Raw genomic sequence first — 19,472 nt, forward strand, 5'->3', positions numbered from 1 at the left:
CTATTTCCCTTTTGCATCATCTCTTTGTATCTTTCTTTATTCTTCTTCTGTTTTCCCCTAACAATCTGTCCTTTTTTTTTTTTTAAGATTAAAAAGACCAGGTAGGTATTATGAATAAACAGAAACAACAACTAGTCCTTTCCTCCTTTGTTAGTGATTTTTTAAATTAATTTTTTACTGGAATATAGTTGATTTATAGTGCTGTTCATTTCTGCTCTACTGAAAAGTGAATCATTTATACATATACATATATCCACTTTTCTTTTAGATTCTATTCCCATATAGGTCATTACAGAGTATTGAGTAGAGTTCCCTGTGCTATAGAGTAGGTCCTTATTTGTTATACTTTTTATATATAATTGTGTGTACATGTCAATCCCAATCTCCCAATTTATCCCCTTCCCCCCCACCCCAACTGTTAGTAATTTTCTTTAGCTTCTGTGTTTTGTGCCAGTGAACTCACATCAGAGTGACCATTAGATGCTTAAACAGTTAAAGATATCAGGAGACAGAGCTTAAATTGTACCATTACAAGGATTATTACTTTGTATTCTGTTGTGGGTGTGAAGTTCTCTAAGAATGATGGAGGATTTATGGAGTGTTTCTGTAATCTAAAATGTGCAAACTTGGATATGGTACACCTTCCTCTTGGAAGATTGTTTCTGCATTTCTGGTTGAGTTCTTTCCTTTCTGGAAATCAATGAATACATTGGATTTAATGGAAAAGTAGAGGAGTGGTTGCTACAAGATACTGGAACCAATGTATTGAAGGAATAAGCCTGCATTGGATTAACATTGTGAAAAAAGCACCTGCATTACACACGGACCTGTGCATTGTTGAGACGGAGATGGAAAACTAAGTCTACACAAGGATAGTTGCCTATGCCTTTGTCTCATAAGTGTGACATGAAAAATTATAGTGTCTCAGTGAATTTCCTAAGACACCACCCAAGAGATATACCATTATATATGTATAATGTAGAACACAGGATGATACGAGAGGATGCAGGCTCATGATGAGAGGGAGAAATATCTCATACAGGCTTCTCAATCAAAACTCATCCAACTAAGAGTGATTCTGATATTTCAGTATAGTTTCTCTATCAGTTGATTAAATTAAATATTTAAGATCTGCCATTTATTTTTTGACTCATACAGTCAGTGTTTCCTGTTCAACCTTAATTTAAAAAAAATTTTTTTTTTTTTTTTTGCCCAGTCACATGGCATGTGAGATCTTAGTTGCCTAACCAAGGATTGGAACCACAGACTTTTAACCACTGGACCACCAGGAAAATCCCTACTGTTCAAAAGCATAAGTTTAAAACACTTTAAGGCATTGTTTGGTTGAATTGCAACCCTGGGATCAGAGAGAGCCCATCCAAAATTGTAGTTGAGATTTTGAGGTCCAGAGTGAGTAAAGGAGGGTAACAGTGACCCCCTACAGCCTGGAACACTGGCAAGTCTATTTCTGTCTAGTGAAGTTGCTCAGTCATGTCCGACTCTTTGTGACTCCATGGACTGTAGCCTACCAGGCTCCTCAGTCCATGGGATTTTCCAGGCAAGAGTACTGGAGTGGGTTGCCATTGCCTTCTTCAGGGGATCTTCCCAACCCAAAGATCGAACCCAGGTCTCCTGCATTGTAGGCAGACGCTTTACCGTCTGAGCCATCACCTTAAGCACAGTCCAAGTCCCCTATTTCTGTCTGGGAAAAGGAGTACCAGAAGCTTGGGTCTTAAGTGAACTGTTTTTTTTTTGGAGGATTTATCTATTGTTGAGGGTGGGCCCCTCTACTGTTACTATTGTACTGTCTCTGTCTCCCTTCAGATCTGTTAGCATTTGATTAACATATTTAGATGCTCTGAGTGCTCCAAGGTCAGGTGCACACGTGCCCATGCTTTATATTTTCTTGACAAACTGGCTCTTTTATCCTTGTATATTGACCTTCTTTGTCTTTTGTTACAGTCTTTGGCTTAAAGTCTATTTTATCTGACGTAAGTATAACTAACCCTGCTCTCTTTTGGTTTCCTGTTGCATGGATATTTTCTTTTTTCTATCTTTGCACTTTGCGCCTGCACTTTGAGTATCCTTAAAGCTAAAGCAGGTCTCTTGCAGGAAGCATAAAGATCTTAAAGGTCTTGCTTTTTTAATCCATCCATCAGTTCTTGTCTTTTGTCTATAGCATTCAATAAATTTACATTCCGAGTAACTGGTAGGTAAGGACTCACTAACGCCCCTTATTAACTGTTTGCTGGGAGTTTTATAGTTCTCTTCTTCTTTTCTTCATTTCTTCCTTTGTGAGCTGATTATTTTCTGTGGTGTGCTTTGATTCTCTTTATCTTTTGTGAATCTTATTAACTGTTTGCTGGAAGTTTTATAGTTCTCTTATTCTTCATTTCTTCCTTCGTGAGCTGATTATTTTCAGTGGTGTGCTTTGATTCTCTTTATCTTTTGTGAATCTACTGTAGGTTTTGGCTTTGCAGTTACTATGATGCTTACATCTCATAGACATAACATCTCATAGATCTAACAGTCTATTTTACACTGATAAAAATTTAACTTCAATTGCATTTAAAAACTCAAGTCTTTTACTCTCTTCTTTTAAGTTCTTGATGTCACAGTTTACATCTTTTTTATATTGCATATCCATTAACAAATTATTGTTCCTTAGCTATTTTTAATACTTTTATCCTTTAACCTTGAAGACTTAAGTGGTTAGCACACAACCATGTTACAGAATTGTAGTATTCTGAATCTGACTATATGCTTACCTTGAACAGTGCTGCACATTCTCCTGTTACTAGGTAACATGTCTTTATTTAAGCTTGAAGAAATCATATCACCATTTCTTATAAGGCATGTCTAATGGTAATGAATGGTACATGGATGCTGGTGTCAGGTGTCAGGTTGGCAGTATGCAGATACACAGCTGTAGGCATCCACTTTGAACGCGTGCACAGTGGGGAGGGTCAGCTGTAGAAGACTAGGCTAGTGTTTAACACTCATGCAGCCACGAAGGTATTGGCTGGTAGCCTGTGCAGGACCCAGGATCAACAGTGTAGATGAGTATTAATCAGCCATTAAAAAGAATACATTTGAATCAGTTCTGTTGAGATGGATGAAACTGGAGCCGATTATACAGAGTGAAGTAAGCCAGAAAGAAAAACACCAATACACTATACTAACACATATATGTGGAATTTAGAAAGATGGCAATGATGACCCTGTATGCAAGACAGCAAAAAAGACACAGATGTGTATAGCAGACTTTTGGACTCAGAGGGAGAGGGAGAGGGTGGGATGATTTGGGAGAATGGCATTGAAACATGTATACTATCATGTAAGAATCGAATCACCAGTCTATGTGCAATGCAGGATACAGCATGCTTGGGGCTGGTGCACGGGGATGACCCAGAGGGATGTGGTGGGGAGGGAGGTGGGAGGGGGGTTCATGTTTGGGATCGCATGTACACCTGTGGTGGATTCATGTCAATATATGGCAAAACCAATACAGTATTGTAAAGTAAAATAAAGTAAAAAAAAAAAAGTGTAGATGAGAAAATGGAAGGGGACTGGGTGTGTCAATATAAATCCCTGTGCAGATCAAACGCTGGTGAAATCAGCAGGGGTCCATGGTGGCTGTCCTGGCCCTTGATTTCTTGTGGTGAAAGCTCATAGGGTTGTCTGCCGAGCAGGTCACTGAGAACAGCAATTGGTCCTGCTTCTTGACTGACGTTAGTAATCCCTGCCATTTTTCCTCACCTCTTATACCTCTCATCTTTGCTGGTGGCCAAAAGGGCTGATGTAAGCACAAAAGCTACTCTTGGAAGCATTGTTTGAATACAAGAGACTAGATACAAGAAAATACTCATAAGCAGGACTAATTACAGAAACCACTGGGCATTCATACAATGGAATCATATGCAGCCACAAGAAAAGAATGAAGGTACCTTTGTGTATGAGTATGGAAATACATTCAAGACTCATTTTTAAATGAAAAAAGCACAGTGTAGAATTTTATGTAAATGTGTTACCATTTGGGTAAGAAAAGGAAAAACATATGTAAGCGTTTTCTTTGGTCTTGCATCTATTTTTTTCAGGGAAGAAAATACCTGATAAGGAGGAGAGAAACTTTGGGAGAGAGGATTATTCGTTGTTTCCAGAAAATAGTACCATGGGTTTTCTCAGCATTTGTTGTTTAATCACTCAGTTGTGTCCGACTCTTTGTGACTCCATGGACCGCAGCATGCCAGGCTTCCCTGTCCTTCACCGTCTCCCGGAGTTTGCTCAAACTCATGTCCTTTGAGTTGATGTTGCTATCCAACCATCTCATCCTCTGTTTCCAGCTTCTCCTCCTGTCCTCAGTCTTTCCCAGCTTAGCTACTGATAGCAAGGTGACCCTTGACACTTTGTGTATTAATTCCATATTCTGTGACAATAATCTCAAGTTCAGGAAAGCTCACAGAAGAAACTTTTTCTCGACTCTTCCAGACTTTTCGGTCCTCCCATCAATGCTCAGAAGAGGTGCATCATCCACCAGAAGCCCTAGTGTAAGAAATGGAGATAACTAGGAGCTTGGTAACATTTATTCTATTCTGAGTGGGAAATATGTGATGATGCTGCGTCATGGGGAAGATAATAGTAAATCATGTGATCTTTACCCCCTCCCTCAAAATTCAGAATAAGGTCGGAGAGACAAGACACACATTCCTTGAGAGCTTAAAAAGAGGCAGAATCCATTGTAAGGTATTTGACTAACATGAGTTTTCTTAATCTGCCCATCTATCTGGATCATGTAGGAAGAACCAGTAAAGATCCCAAGAGACTGTGTATAGAAAGTACTTTGTAAACTGTAAAGTCCTAGGAAAATGTTGCCTTCCATGTCAGTAAACAAAAGATATGGCAGGCATCGAAGCACCCAGGAGGGCGTGCCTTGAGGGGACTCAGGATGGAAAAAAAGGGCTGACTAATGCCAGGTCCTGAGCTACTGCAGTCACTCCCAGCTGAACACCTGGAGGTGACTCAGAATGGAAAAAAGCTGGATCCTGGTCCTAGATAGTTAAGGTGCATGTCAAAGGATTGATTTTAGTGAGCCCATAGAAAAGTGCTAACATTTTCAACTTGAGATATCTGCTTTTTTTTTTTTTTAACTGTAATCTTTTGAAGCTTCAATTGCCAGATCTTTGTTGCACAAACCCCTAGCCTGGCTTCTCCCTTTACCTCTTGGGAGCAGCCTCCAGGCTGTGTCCTGGGCCTAAGTCCTTGGTTCTGTCCACCAAAGAAAAGACAATGCTCAGCATTGTGCATTTTCTTTCAGCGGATAGTTCAGTTCAGTTCAGTCGCTCAGTCGTGTCCGACTCTTTGTGACCCCATGAATTGCAGCACGCCAGGCCTCCCTGTCCATCACCAACTCCCAGAGTTCACTCAGACTCACATCCATCGAGTCCATGATGCCATCCAGCCATCTCATCCTCTGTCGTCCCCTTCTCCTCCTGCCCCCAATCCCTCCCAGCACCAGAGTCTTTTCCAATGAGTCAACTCTTCGCATGAGGTGGTCAAAGTACTAGTAGATATTGTCATTTACCTTTGGTTAGAGAAGGCTTCAGGGCCTCCCAGATGGTGCTAGTAGTAAATAACCTGGCCTGCCAATGCAGGAGATGGTAAGAGATAAGGGTTCAATCCCTGGATCAGGAAAATCCCCTGGAGGAGGGTATGGCAACCCACTCCAGTATTCTTGCCTGGAGAATCCCATGGATAGAGGAGCCTGGTGGGCTACAGTCCATAGGGTTGCAAAGAGTCAGACACAACTGAAACAATTTAGCATGCATGCAGAGAAGGCTTCACAAAGGAGGCAGGTGTATAAATCTGAGCTGGAAACACCGGTGGCAGGTGGCAGAGTGGTGAGGAAGGGTTTGCAGATGGGGAAGTACAGGTGTTACTGGGAGGCAGGAGTGGGCGTGGTCAGAGAGAAGGGTGAGCCAACTTGAGAGGTTGCTGTTTTAAATCTGAGGATATCAGGGAGCCAAGGCTGGTGACATGGTTTCTACTTAGCCTGTAAGAACCTAATCTGAGGTTTCAAGTTCCAAGTTGAAGCTCAAAGTCAACCAGATCCAGGCATAAAATCTGTCTTCTGAAACTCAACCTGCTACCTTCAGCTTGGCATCAGCAGGGATGGGTTGAAGGGAGGTCGGGGATGGACATAGAGAAGCGAGGTTGCAGGAGCCCAATCTTGTAGTGCTTTACAGAAGGTTCTGGATGTTTAGGAAGCATGGAGATCCACAGACCAGAGTGCCTGACCACCTGGACAGCTGATTTCTGCCCTTGTTGCTCAAGAGAATTTAGGGAAACCAAAAAGACACAAAGCTGCAAGATAAAATCTAAGCAAGAGGAGAAATAAGGCAAAGGGAAGGTAAGGCGAGAAAGACGCATCTGGAAGTGTGGTTACTGCACACCATGTGTGCCGTGCTTTCCCCACATTTGCTAGGATTGACCCTGCGTTTGGCTGTACATAGAAGAGAAGGAATAGATGGTGTTGTGTGAGCATATAACCAGGGACTGAAGAAATCAGTTCAGATTTTTCTAGGAATAGGTCATCTTTGAGCTCAGTTATTATGGATAAGTAGGAAATTAGGTGCGGAGAAGGCAATGGCACCCCACTCCAGTACTCTTGCCTGGAAAATCCCATGGACGGAGGAGGCTGGTAGGCTGCAGTCCAGGGGGTCGGGAAGAGTCAGACACGACTGAGTGACTTCACTTTCACTTTTCATTTTCATGCATTGGAGAAGGAAATGGCAACCCACTCCAATGTTCTTGCCTGGAGAATACCAGGGACAGGGAAGCCTGGTGGGCTGCCGTCTATGGGGTTACACAGAGTCGGACATGACTAAAGCAGCAGTGAGAACAAGGAAATAAAACCAGTCAGGTGATCTGCAGCTTCCCTGGGCACAGGAAGGTGGATAAAGACTTTGCTTTGTCACTTCTCACTTGGCCTGATGCAGGAGAAGGCAGAGGAAGTAAGGGAGCCTGGCCTTCTGCCTGACAGGCATCTGCTGGCTGCTTAGGCTCACAGAGGGGTGGGGTGGGGACTATGGCAGATGCTGGCCTACAGTGACAGTGAACCAGTGACACAGAGGAGCCATCAGAAGAGGAACAGCCCAGCACCCCCCACCCCACCCCCAGTCCTTCTGATATGGAGACAGTTGGTCAGGCTGTCGGGGAATCATGCAGTGCCTCTGGGGAGCCCATTCCTGGCAGGGTTTGGCCTGGGCTGGCTCTGCTTGCAGGCTTGTGGGTGAACCTTCCAGGCCCTCATCTGGGAACCCGCCCCAGCCATCCGGCTCTGCAATCCCCATTCCTGGGTGCTGAGCTGTTCAGGCGGCTGTCAGAGGAGGCTGAGTTCAGGACAGGGAGCCAGGGAAAGTGAGAGCCTCACCCAGAAGCTAAGGCAAACAAATCAGGAGTGATTCTGGGCTCTGCACCTGCAAAATGGATGAACTGGTTTGGGACTTTTTCGATTAGAAAAACGGGACTTTGTTGCCTGCCTTAATTCCTTCTTGGCAGCTCTCTGAAGGTGATGCTGAGATTCAAGACGGAGGGGAAGGAGGAAGAAATGATTCTTTTCCTCTCTTTACTTTTTTCTTATTTATACCTTCTACCCTCCTCCCCTCACAGTGGCTCAGCTGGTAAAGAATCTGCCTGCAATATAGGAGACCAGGGTTTGAGCCCTGGGTCAGGAAGAAGGGAATGGCAACCCACTCCAGTATTCTCACCTGGAGAATTCCATGGACAGAGGAGCTTGGTGGGCTGCAACAATCCATGGGGTCACAAAGAGCTGGACATAAATGAGCAATGAACATTTTCGCTTTCACACACATACCCTCCCCCTACGCCGCCGCCAGACACAGTACCCTTAAAGTGAAAACAGTGCCCCCAGGAAGTTTCCAGTGCTGTGTTTGTGGGATCCTTTGGAAGCCAATGCTCTTTTCTTTTCTTTTTTTTTTTTCAATGCTCTTTTCTTAAGGAGTTGTAGTTTCTTTCTCTTACCTGCAGCTGCTGCTTCCCCTTCTTGTAGCCAAAAGCACATGATAGAATCCAATCAAGGTTCCCCTGCCCCTCCGCCCCCACACCACTCACAGCCCTTACCCTTAGCCGCCCCGCCAAGGAGCTGAGTCCTCCTTTATGGCCACAGTCACCTTGAGGTGCCCTAAATTGCTCTCAGGAGTTCAGGTGGGATCCTAGAGTTTCTGGGAGCACAAGGCAGATTCCAGGGCTGAAGCTCCCTGCTCCTTGACCATCCAAGTTTCGCAGGGAGGCTGAGAGCCAGAAGCAGCTGGGTCAGGGGCATTCTCTGCTCTCAGCTCTCTGGGCCTTGCTGGGTGCATGTACTCATCTGTGCTGCAGGTGGTGGCTTTCTTACTCCTCATCTTCAGCTGCGCCCAGGAGGGGCTTGAGTGTGTGCTTAGGGCCAGTTTGGGCCCTTTCTTGGTCACTTTGAGGTAGGGAGATCCAGTTTGTGTATTTCTATGCAATATGTGCATTTCTGGCTGAATAAATCTTCAGTAGAAGCAAAGCCTGATAATTTGGGAGAAGAGTTTGTTTCTATTTAGCGGTTGGTGAATTAAGATGTGGTAGACACTTATTCTGGAGAAGGCAATGGCACCCCACTCTACTACTCTTGCCTGGAAGATCCCATGGACAGAGGAGCCTGGTAGGCTGCAGTCCATGGGGTCGCTAAGGGTCGGACACGACTGAGTGACTTCACTTTCACTTTTCACTTTCATGCATTGGAGAAGGAAATGGCAACCCACTCTAGTGTTCTTGCCTGGAGAATCCCAGGGACGGGGCAACCTGGTGGGCTGCCATCTATGGGGTTGCACAGAGTCGGACACGACTGAAGTGACTTAGCAGCAGCAGACACTTATTCTGCCTATTCTCTGGCCCAAGGGGGTTCCATCCTTAGCCTGTACCCCACAGGTGTGTTGGGTGCTCTTCATCCAGCAGATGGGTGGTTCTTGGAGCAGGAGGTAGGATTGAGAAGTCAAGGAGAGAGAAGTGAGGACCAAGGGAGAGCTGGAAGGAGGGGGTGAAAGCTAGACTGGAATTGGGATTCTGCTCGTAGTAGATTGTGTCCCCCTCCCCTGCATCCTGTCTCTGGCTCCATGAATCTGAAGACACCACTAGTATATGTGCGGACATCTCTCCTGATGTCACATGGAAATCTCTCACTCAACAAACCCAAATTTCACTTGTATCTTTATTCTCCAAACTACTCTCCCTTCTTTGTGAGTCCTCCACTAGGTCCCCAAGCCCATAATCCACTCACTGAGTCTGGGCGAGTCTGAGGCTGCTGCTCGGTCTCATCTACTGTGCCCACCTTCACCCCCAGTCCCTACCACCTGCTTGGCCTTCCAAGTGCTGCCACGTCTCCCCTCGCCTCCAGGCGAGTTATTTAATATCTCCCAGCCTCTGTTTGCTTCCCATTGATGAGGATAACGGAGAACCCACCTCGCAGGGATGTGGATAGAAATAAAGGAGACTGTATCTGACGCGCAGCCTTGATATTTATTATCCCACTCCCGGCAGACAAGAGTCTTGCCTTCAAGCCTCTCCCTTATTCCAGCCAGGTTTTTCCCCAAATGGACATCTGTGTGACAATAGAAATTCCAAGTGCTGGGCATTTCCTACTCTTTCCACACCCATCTCAATGGAGAGGAGGCTTCCGAGGAGGAAGACACTCCATGTTCCAAGACACTCTGTGTTTTCCGTGTTCCTAGAGGCTGGCTGAGTGTGATCTCTTCACTCCGCTTCCATACCTGCTGGAAAAAGGGGTTGAAAGGATAGAAACTGCTGAGGTTTAAGTCCTGTGTAGACTCCTTAGTGGAAAAGAAATGAAAGTGAATGTCGCTGGGTCATGTCACACTCAATGCGCCCCATGGACCGCCAGGCTCCTCTGTCCATGGAATTCTCCAGACCAGAGTACTGGAGTGGCTTGCTGTTCCCTTCTCCAGGGGTTTTTCCCAACCCAGGGGTAGAACCCAGGTCTCCCGTATTGCAGGCAGATTCTTTACAGTCAGTCAGAGTCAGCAGGGAAGACTTAGTGGAAGGAGGGAGTGAACCCTAGATTGGAACTGGGATTCAGCTCCTGGTAGATTTTGTCCCCCTCCCTCGCATCCAGGCTCTGGCTCCATGAGTCTGAAGACATGCTAGCGTATGCGCACATATGTTGTTGTAGCTTTGGCTTTTGTTCTCAGTTACTTGAAATAGAGATAATTTTGTCTGATTAAAAAAAAAGCTTAAATGTAAGACCCATAGACCTCCTTCTATTTTAAGCAAAATTGACTTTTTTTTTTTAAAAAAGGAAGAAAAAATATTGCCCATCATGTGTGTGGCCTGAACACAACCCTCAAAACATCTTAAAGATTATCCATCAAGGTTTTTAAAGGGAAATATATCATTCTTAATTGTTCTTATCTTAGTATTATATAATACTTTGTGGATTTATTTTTTAACCTATCATCTTATGCCAGAAAGGACCATTTAGGCTTATTTTTATTTGTAGACTGAAACAAAAATAAAATATATGGGGTTGTGTTTACTATTTTAGACTTTATTTTCTATTACTTTGCCTTTCAACATGAAAAGGAATTTTGTGCTGCAGATCAACATTTGGCCTCGGTCAACGGTGCTCCCTTCAGGCCAGGAGAGAATGTCTAAGAGAACTCTGGGCCAGCAGGCAGCCATATATTTCTTGCTTAATCCTGTGTGTGTGGGTGAAGTATCAGGCAAAGGTATAAATAAAATGTTCTGACTCCACATATGGTATCTGGGGTTGAAAAATCCTTCATAAACTTTTCCATTCCTATCAGCAGTTTTACTCAATAGGGGACATCCGGAAACTCTCCTTTTGGGATTATTTGAGAAGCAGCAACAGCTTCTTAGAAAAGAGCATACTTGCTGTAATATTCGGTGTAAAGATTGAGTGCCTGTGGGCAAGGAATCCTTAAATAGCCATCTAAATATTCAGTGGGGCTTCCCCTCTTGTTGGCTTTTCTGTCCTCAGTGCGTGGATTTTTCAGTAGCATAGCCATAACAATGGAAATATGCTTGGCCCTTTCCCTCCTGCGGACCAGGATCATGTCCATGGGCCAGCAGATGGCTTTTTTCGCTTCTGTCTGCACCTACTTTGTGCTAACATGGGGATCCAGAGTGGGAAATCAGGCCCAGAATATATCATTTCAAAATCCTAACAACTGCAAAATCTTAATAGTGTATTTGCATCTTGCCCCTGACTCACTGGAAAAGACCCTGATGCTGGGAAAGATTGAGGGAAAGAGGAGAAGGGGATGACAGAGGATGAGAAAGCTGGATGGCATCACTGACTCAATGGACATGAGTTTGAGCAAACTCTGGGAGATAGCAAAGGAAAACGAAGCCTGGGGTGCGGCAGTTCATGGAGTTGCAAAGGGTCAGATACAACTTAGCAACTGAACAACGACAGCAGCAAATCAAAGTCATGATGCTCTTTCTGCCTTCGTGTGAGACTGAACTTGGGCCAGGTGCTGGAAAAAGCATACCTGGCATTAAAAAGAGCCAATAGATGGGTGTGTCCTGAGAGAAAATACCTAGACTCAACCCACACGTGGTCTCACTCATAAGAGAGAAAGATCCCATCCTTGCTAAGCAGTCACAGAAACAGACACTGTGGCTGAGGTTGGCAGAGGCTGACAGAGGCTGGTGAATGCAACTTTGGAGCTAAGGTCACACAACACACACTCCCCTCTGTTTGTTGCTGAGTGCCTTACCTAGCACCTCACTACTGAGTGGTGGATGTTTGGACAAATTGAGAGGGGCAAGCACCAGACCAGGCGGTGTCACACTCTTTTTCTCTGTCATCTGCCATTTCTAAACGTAACCCATCACCTGTTCTTTCACTACAAGGACATTGCTTCTGCTTAGATTACTTTTATTACTCCAAATGATTGTCCTCAGTTGCAGTCAGAAAACACTCAACATCTTTAGTGAAGGATCTTGTAATAAGCTAGTAAGATTCAGCCTCAGGGCCTCTCGCATACACAGGCTGCCTTCCAAGACTCAGAGGAGCCCTAGCAATGTGTTCACAGGAGGGTCACATGTATGTTTTAGGTGTATAAACAGTAAGGAAGATTCACTCACGATTGGTTAAGATTGTTTTCTGTTTCCATAGCAACTTCCCCGACCTCTACTGTTGTGGTGCTAGTGTGTGCATGCTTAGTCACTCAGTCATGCCCAACTCTTTGTGACCCCGTGGACTGTAGCCCACCAGGCTCCTCTATACTGGAGTGTAGTCACAGGCATTTTGGGGCTCTAGCTAAAAAGAAGTGGAGTTGGGAGTACCTTTGGTTTGGGTTTAGTTGGGGGTGCTTTTGTGGTTGGGCTTCCCAGGTGGCTCAGTGGTGAAGAATCTGCCTGCCAACGCAGGAGACACGGGTTCAGTCCCCGGGTCTGGAAGATTCCCCACCCCAGAGAAGGAAATGGCAACCCACTCCAGTATTCTTGTCTGGGAAATCCCATGGACAGAGGAGCCTGGTGGGCTACAGTCCAAAGGGTTGTAGAGTCAGACGAAACCCAGCAACTAAACAACAACTTTTGTGATTGACAATATTGGAAGGAATGATGCTAAAGCTGAAACTCCAGTACTTTGGCCACCTCATGCGAAGAGTTGACTCATTGGAAAAGGCTCTGATGCTGGGAGGGATTGGAGGCAGGAGGAGAAGGGGTCGACAGAGGATGAGATGGCTGGATGGCATCACTGAGTCTGAGTGAACTCTGGGAGTTGGTGATAGACAGGGAGGCCTGGCATGCTATAATTCATGGGGTCGCAAAGAGTTGGACATGACTGAGCAACTGAACTGAACTGAACTGAACTGAATAGTTTCCAGTTGCAGCGAAGTTATTGCTAACTGTCTGTAGAAATGACTTCTGTGAATATTCCTTTGGCTCCCTGTGCTGAGGCAGCCGGCTCTGGGACACAGAACTGAGTGTGTTCTATAGCATCGGACCCAGAAGTTTGTGCGCGGTTAAGGAAAAACAGAGTTTAAGATGTATAAAGCAGGTGGCTAATCTGTAAAGATTCTTACAAATGTCAGATACGTAAAATTGTAGGCAGAGGACTTCATTTTCAGTAACAATGAGTCAAAACAGAAGTTCTCTGATTTCTGAAATAAAATGTATGCAGTTAGAAAGACTCTATGCCATGTTTTCTCTTTTAACGAGAGTTCTGCAAAAGAGATTTCTTAGAAATGCTGTGTTTTAACCTGCCTTTGTGGTATTTTTTTTTTATCTGTAATTTGTATTTTGTTGTGGTTTATTTTCATTCTAAGTAGGTATTTGCTTTTGTACCTAATTATTTATTCTCAATTTTGAATTCTTTGGCTTTACGAAGATTATAATTATACATTCTTCAGACACCAGAAAATCTTCCTAAGTCACTGCCTGTTTTCTATGCTGTGGTCAGGTTGGTTGGTCCTCTTAAAGTAGAAGTATGCCCAGGTGATGCCTGCATAATTTGAAGTCCTGGGTGATTTTCATCTTTTCATAAACTACACAAGCTGCCCTCCTCTCTCCGTCCTACCCTCCCATCCTGGGCACCAGAGATTCTGCACGCCCACAGCTCCTGGCACACGCTGCCTCATTTGGTCCTCACCTCCTTTGACCACGTGGACTCAGCTAATGACAATGGCTCCTTTAGCATTGGTTTGTTCGATAAGCTCCTATTCATCCTTCACCAAGGAGCCAGGCAGAAGATCAGGCCGGTGAGTCAAAAATCTACCAGGACTCAAGTTGGGAGGGATGACTGGAAGGGCTCTCACAGTTGGCTTTTTCACAGAAGCTGGGCATGGGCAGTTTGAACGGCAAGAGCATGGTGGCCAGTAGGAGGCCTGCCTCGCATCCCTGGAGGCTGGCTGCTTGCTTGGCCTTGAGAAGTCACTGAACCCATGGTGCTGATGGAGCCTATGATTTGAAGAGTTGGATCACTATTGTATGTTGCTAATCACTGACTGTAGTCCCCAAAAAGCCTTGTGAAAACGTTAAGGCTTTGTAATGATTGCATACACATATTTTAAGGGACAGATGAATTTACTACTTTCTGAAGCTTATTGACCCTTCCCTTTGACCCTTTGATCTTATGTAAAATGGAGTGACGATATCCATTTTTTTGTATCACCATACACTCGTCTAGGGATGCCTGGACGTGTATAAAATTGCACTGTGTTTCTTGGGAGTTAGTGTTTTACCATAGGTCAGCTTTGTGGACCCGCTTTTCCTTAGATGTAAATGATGTTAGTTAATTGTTAAATGAAATTAAGTGGACATTTTAAAACTAGGGCTATCAGAAGGTGGCCCGCCACTGGGCTGCATCTGCTTCACTTTTTGACCTTCCAGTCCCCCCCTTTAGCTGCAGTGGCTGTCTGGTCTGGATACAGGCACATTCAGATCCCCCGTGCCCCTCTCATTTTCTCCTCCACACTTCCTGACACTTTTCTTTTTGCTCCTTCTTTCAAGGCCAGAGCTGGGGAGACACACCAGAGAGACAGAGAGTCATTTATTTCTCCTTTATCAAGGTTATCTCATTATTTCCCCCATCTTGATTGGTCTGCCAAGAAAATGGTCTCTATAAATAGACTTCAGTTGACATTTATGACTCAAGGGTCCACATGACGTGTGACGAAACAGAGCAGGAAGTACGGTTGTAGACACTCTTTGATTTCCGACGGTAGGACTATTAGTAGCAACATTGATGATGATAAAAGCAGAGAATGATTATTGTTTACCGTGGTAGCTGAAGCCTTTTCAGGCAAGCACTTCTTCCTTATTTAGTGGGTGCTTTAATTAGTCATAGAACTGTTATACTAAATTAAGCCAGCGTTTTATTAACATTCACAGGTTATTTTCTTCTCTTTATCTCCTTTCCTGTCTCCTGTTTGTGTGAGTGTATCATCGAATCTCCCCTTTAGTTTAGGGAGTTACATGTAAGGAAAGCTGGACCAATCTATAGTCCCCACCCTAACCCCTTATAATGCATACTGGGTATCAAGAAAGATATAAAGAAACTCAGGGAAACTTCTAGGACAAAGAAAGCAAATGTGAAATCTATCATTCTTTAAGCATGCCCTTGGATGACTTTGTAAAGCTTCCTATGATTAGTTTTGGGGGAAAAATGGAAACAGATTCCATTGCATCCCCAAATGCATGCACTTTATTTCTTCTTCTGGATATCCACTTGGCCAGTTTGAAGCCCACTCCCCCCTCACCCCTGTCTCTGGTCTGGGAAACAAGACTCTACACATCTTTATTCCCAAGAGCTGTGAATCTGTGTGGATAAATCTGCTCTTCAGATAAATTTGCTGTCCCTGATGTTATTTAGTTAAGCTGGAGAAGGCACTCTAAAAACATAGCCTGGTATGGAGAAGTTCACTGTTGCTCTGTCAACTTGACCATGAGGAGTGAATCAGGTAGGAAGGCTGATTCATTCTTCAGCCTCTCCTCTCCAGGTTTGCAGCTTTACAAATGAGATTGGATTGGGAGTTGGAACTGCTAGAATGTACTGGCTCAGTCAGGGCTGAGAAGTCACCAGCACCCCTAGGCTAACTTTAAATGCCTACCAGGTGACGAGAGGCTTTGGGGCCATTGGAGGACTGACATGAGATGGATGACAATTTCCCAAATACAGCATCGCCCAGCTGGACTTGAAACCAAATGTTAAATACCAGAGAATCATAATCACCCATAATCAAGAATGATATGCTTTCAAGGACATTTGTTATTTTAACAAAACTATGGTCCAATGTTCAGCTCTTAAAAATTCTGATCTTGCTTTCATCTCTCATAAGTAATAAGGGTTACAGTAGGATCCACGGTGCACGGTGGGAGTATTAGATACGTGACAGCCCACCACGCCTTCTAGAGAACACAGAAAGGAGATTATTTATTTTATGCAAAAATAGTTATAACTCTTAGATATTCTCAGCAGATCTATTTTGCCCCCCAAGATAAGTAGCCTTTATTTCTCTTTCAGATAATTAATAGTTTCTTATCTATAGTTCCCTTGTCCAAGCTCTGCTACGAGGCAGAGCAGAAAAAAAGCACGGGAACATTCGATATGTTAATTATGAGGTTATGACATTATTAGACGTACCCCAAATACAAGTGGCCTCAAAGATGAGATCTGTGCCGAAAATGAATCGTGGAAGCATAGAGTTGCTGCAGAATGTTTAAGAAGTGACCATTTTTATGTTTCTTATTTATCCATCATTCTTTTGAAGAGAACTGAGTTTATTCTTTTATCTTCTTCTATCTGGCCACACTTTGAATTTATATATTGAGTAACTATTTTCTGGGAGATGGAGAGAGTGGGCCCATCACCAGGGCAGGGATGTTAGGCTTTCCAGGTGGCACTAAGTGCTAAAGAACCTGCCTGCCAATGGAGGAGATGTAAGAGACATGGGTTCAATTCCTAGGTTGGGAAGACTCCCCTGGAGGGAGGCATGACAATCCGCGCTAGTATTCTTACCTGGAGACACCCATGGACAGAATCTGGTGAGCTACGGTCCATGGGGTCACACAGAATAGGACATGACTGAGGCAACTTAGCATTCACGCAAGATGGGAGTGATGCTTTAACTAAACAAGAAATATGCTGAACACACAGGGCTTCTTGTCAGCATATGGTTTCAGTGGGTCCCCCCAAACCTACATTGGTTATCTGGTCCATGTCTGGGACTCTGATGGACGAGACTCAGTGACAAGTCAAGGGGAGGTTGTCTTGAGAGAAGCAGCAGGTTGGTCTTATCCTGAAAATGTCTTTCTGTGGTACCTGCATGGGGAAGGAAGACCTGACCAAGAGACAAAAAGAAGTTTTTGTTGCTTCTAATTTCTACAATAACCTGGCTAGGACTCTAAGCCACTTCCTCCTAGAGGTAGAGGGGGCTTCTCTTGTTTTTCCTTTTCATGGGCCAAACCCCTCAGTGCCAAAGTCTTCCATCAAATCGATGATTTCATCTTCCCAGTAAATCTCATTGCTTGTCACAAATTGGGGTTTTGTTTGTTTTGAACTTGAAGGAAAGAAGTTTGAAAAGAAGCATTTTTTTCATATTTTATACCAGATATTCATTTGGTCTGAATTAAAAAATGAATCAAATCAAATAAAAATAAAAATAAAAATAAAAATTGGACCCATTTCCAGGGCAAGCCTCCTCTCTCATACATTTTACTATCAATCAGTCACTGTGTTTTACACACACACCTGTATACTCAGTCCATGCTTAGTCTAGGACCCCCTTCAAAGACCAATCTGATTTTCTTGTACCTGGTCAGTAGGGGGCACTGTGGGCTGGGGGAGATGGGGTCTACTTTGAATGCCTTTACAAAGTCAGTTGCCTCTCAGTTGGTTCAGTTCAGTCGCTCAGTCGTGTCCGACTTTGCGACCCCGTGAATCGTAGCACGCTAGGCCTCCCTGTCCGTCCCAGCATCAGAGTCTTTTCCAATGAGTCAACCCTTCGCATGAGGTGGCCAAAGTATTGGAGTTTCAGCTTTAGAATCATTACTTCCAAAGAAATCCCAGGGCTGATCTCCTTTAGAATGGACTGGTTGGATCTCTTTGCAGTCCAAGGGACTCTCAAGAGTCTTCTCCAACACCACAGTTCAAAAGCATCAATTCTTTGGTGCTCAGCTTTCTTCACAGTCCAACTCTCACATCCATACATGACCGCAGGAAAAACCATAGCCTTGACTAGACAGGCCTTTGTTGGCAAAGTAATGTCTCTGCTTTTTAATATGTTATCTAGGTTGGTCTTAACTTTCCTTCCGAGGAGTAAGCGTCTTTTAATTTCATGGCTGCAGTCACCATCTGCAGTGATTTTGGAGACCCCCAAAATAAAGTCTGACACTGTTTCCCCATCTATTTCCCATGAAATGTTGGGACCAGATGCCATGATCTTTATTTTCTGAATGTTGAGCTTTAAGCCAACTTTTTCACTCTCCACTTTCACTTTCATCAAGAGGCTTTTTAGATCCTCTTCACTTTCTGCCATTAGGGTGGTGTCATCTGCATATCTGAACTTATTGATATTTCTCCCAGCAATCTTGATTCCAGCTTGTGCTTCTTCCAGCCCAGCATTTCTCATGATGTACTCTGCATATAGGTTAAATAAGCAGGGTGACAATAAACAGCCTGAGGTACTCCTTTTCCTATTTGGAACCAGTCTGTTGTTCCATGTCCAGTTCTAACTGTTGCTTCCTGACCTGCATACAGATTTCTCAAGAGGCATTTCAGGTGGTCTGGTATTCCCATCTCTTTCAGAATTTTCCACAGTTTTTTGTGATCCACACAGTCAAAGGCTTTGTCATAGTCAATAAAGCAGAAATAGATGTTTAACTGGGACCCTCTTGCTTTTTTGATGATCCAGCAGATGTTGGCAGTTTGATCTCTGGTTCCTCTGCCTTTTCTAAAACCAGCTTGAACATCTGGAAGTTCCTGGTTCACATATTGCTGAAGCCTGGCTTGGAAAATTTTGAGTATTACTTTACTAGCGTGTGAGATGAGTGCAATTGTGTGGTAGTTTGAGCATTCTTTGGCATTGCCTTTCTTTGGGATTGGAATGAAAACTGACTTTTCCAGTCCTGTGGCCACTGCTGAGTTTTCCACATTTGCTGGCATACTGCGTGCAGCACTTTCACAGCATCATCTTTCAGGATTTGAAATAGCTCAACTGGAATTCCATCACCTCCCCTAGCTTTGTTCATAGTGATGCTTTCTAAGGCCCATTTGATTTCACATTCCAGGATGTCTGGCTCTAGGTGAGTGATCACACCATCGTGATTATCTGGGTCATGAAGATCTTTTTTGTACAGTTCTTCTGTGTGTTCTTGCCACCTCTTAATATGTTCTGCTTCTGTTAGGTCCATACCATTTCTGTCCTTCATCGAGCCCATCTTTGCATGAAATGTTCCCTTGGTATCTCTAGTTTTCTTGAAGAGATCTCTAGTCTTTCCCATTCTGTTGTTTTCCTCTATTTCTTTGCATTGATCACTGAGGAAGGCTTTCTTATCTCTCCTTGCTATTCTTTGTAACTCTGCATTCAGATGCTTATATCTTTCCTTTTCTCCTTTGCTTTTCGCTTCTCTTCTTTTCACAGCTATTTGTAAGGCCTCCTCAGATGGCCATCTTGCTTTTTTGCATTTCTTTTTCTTGAGGATGGTCTTGATCCCTGTCTCCTGTACAATGTCACGAACCTCCGTCCATAGTTCATTAGGCACTCTGTCTATCAGATCTAGTCCCTTAAATCTATTTCTCCCTTCCACTGTATAATCATAAGGGATTTGATTTAGGTCATACCTGAATGGTCTAGGTCATACCTGAATGGTCCCCTACTTTCTTCAATTTAAGTCTGAATTTGGCAATAAGGAGTTCATGATCTGAGCTACAGTCAGCTCCTGGT

Source organism: Ovis canadensis, chromosome 4 (assembly GCF_042477335.2).
Source record: "Ovis canadensis isolate MfBH-ARS-UI-01 breed Bighorn chromosome 4, ARS-UI_OviCan_v2, whole genome shotgun sequence".
NCBI classification, from domain to species: Eukaryota; Metazoa; Chordata; class Mammalia; order Artiodactyla; family Bovidae; genus Ovis; species Ovis canadensis.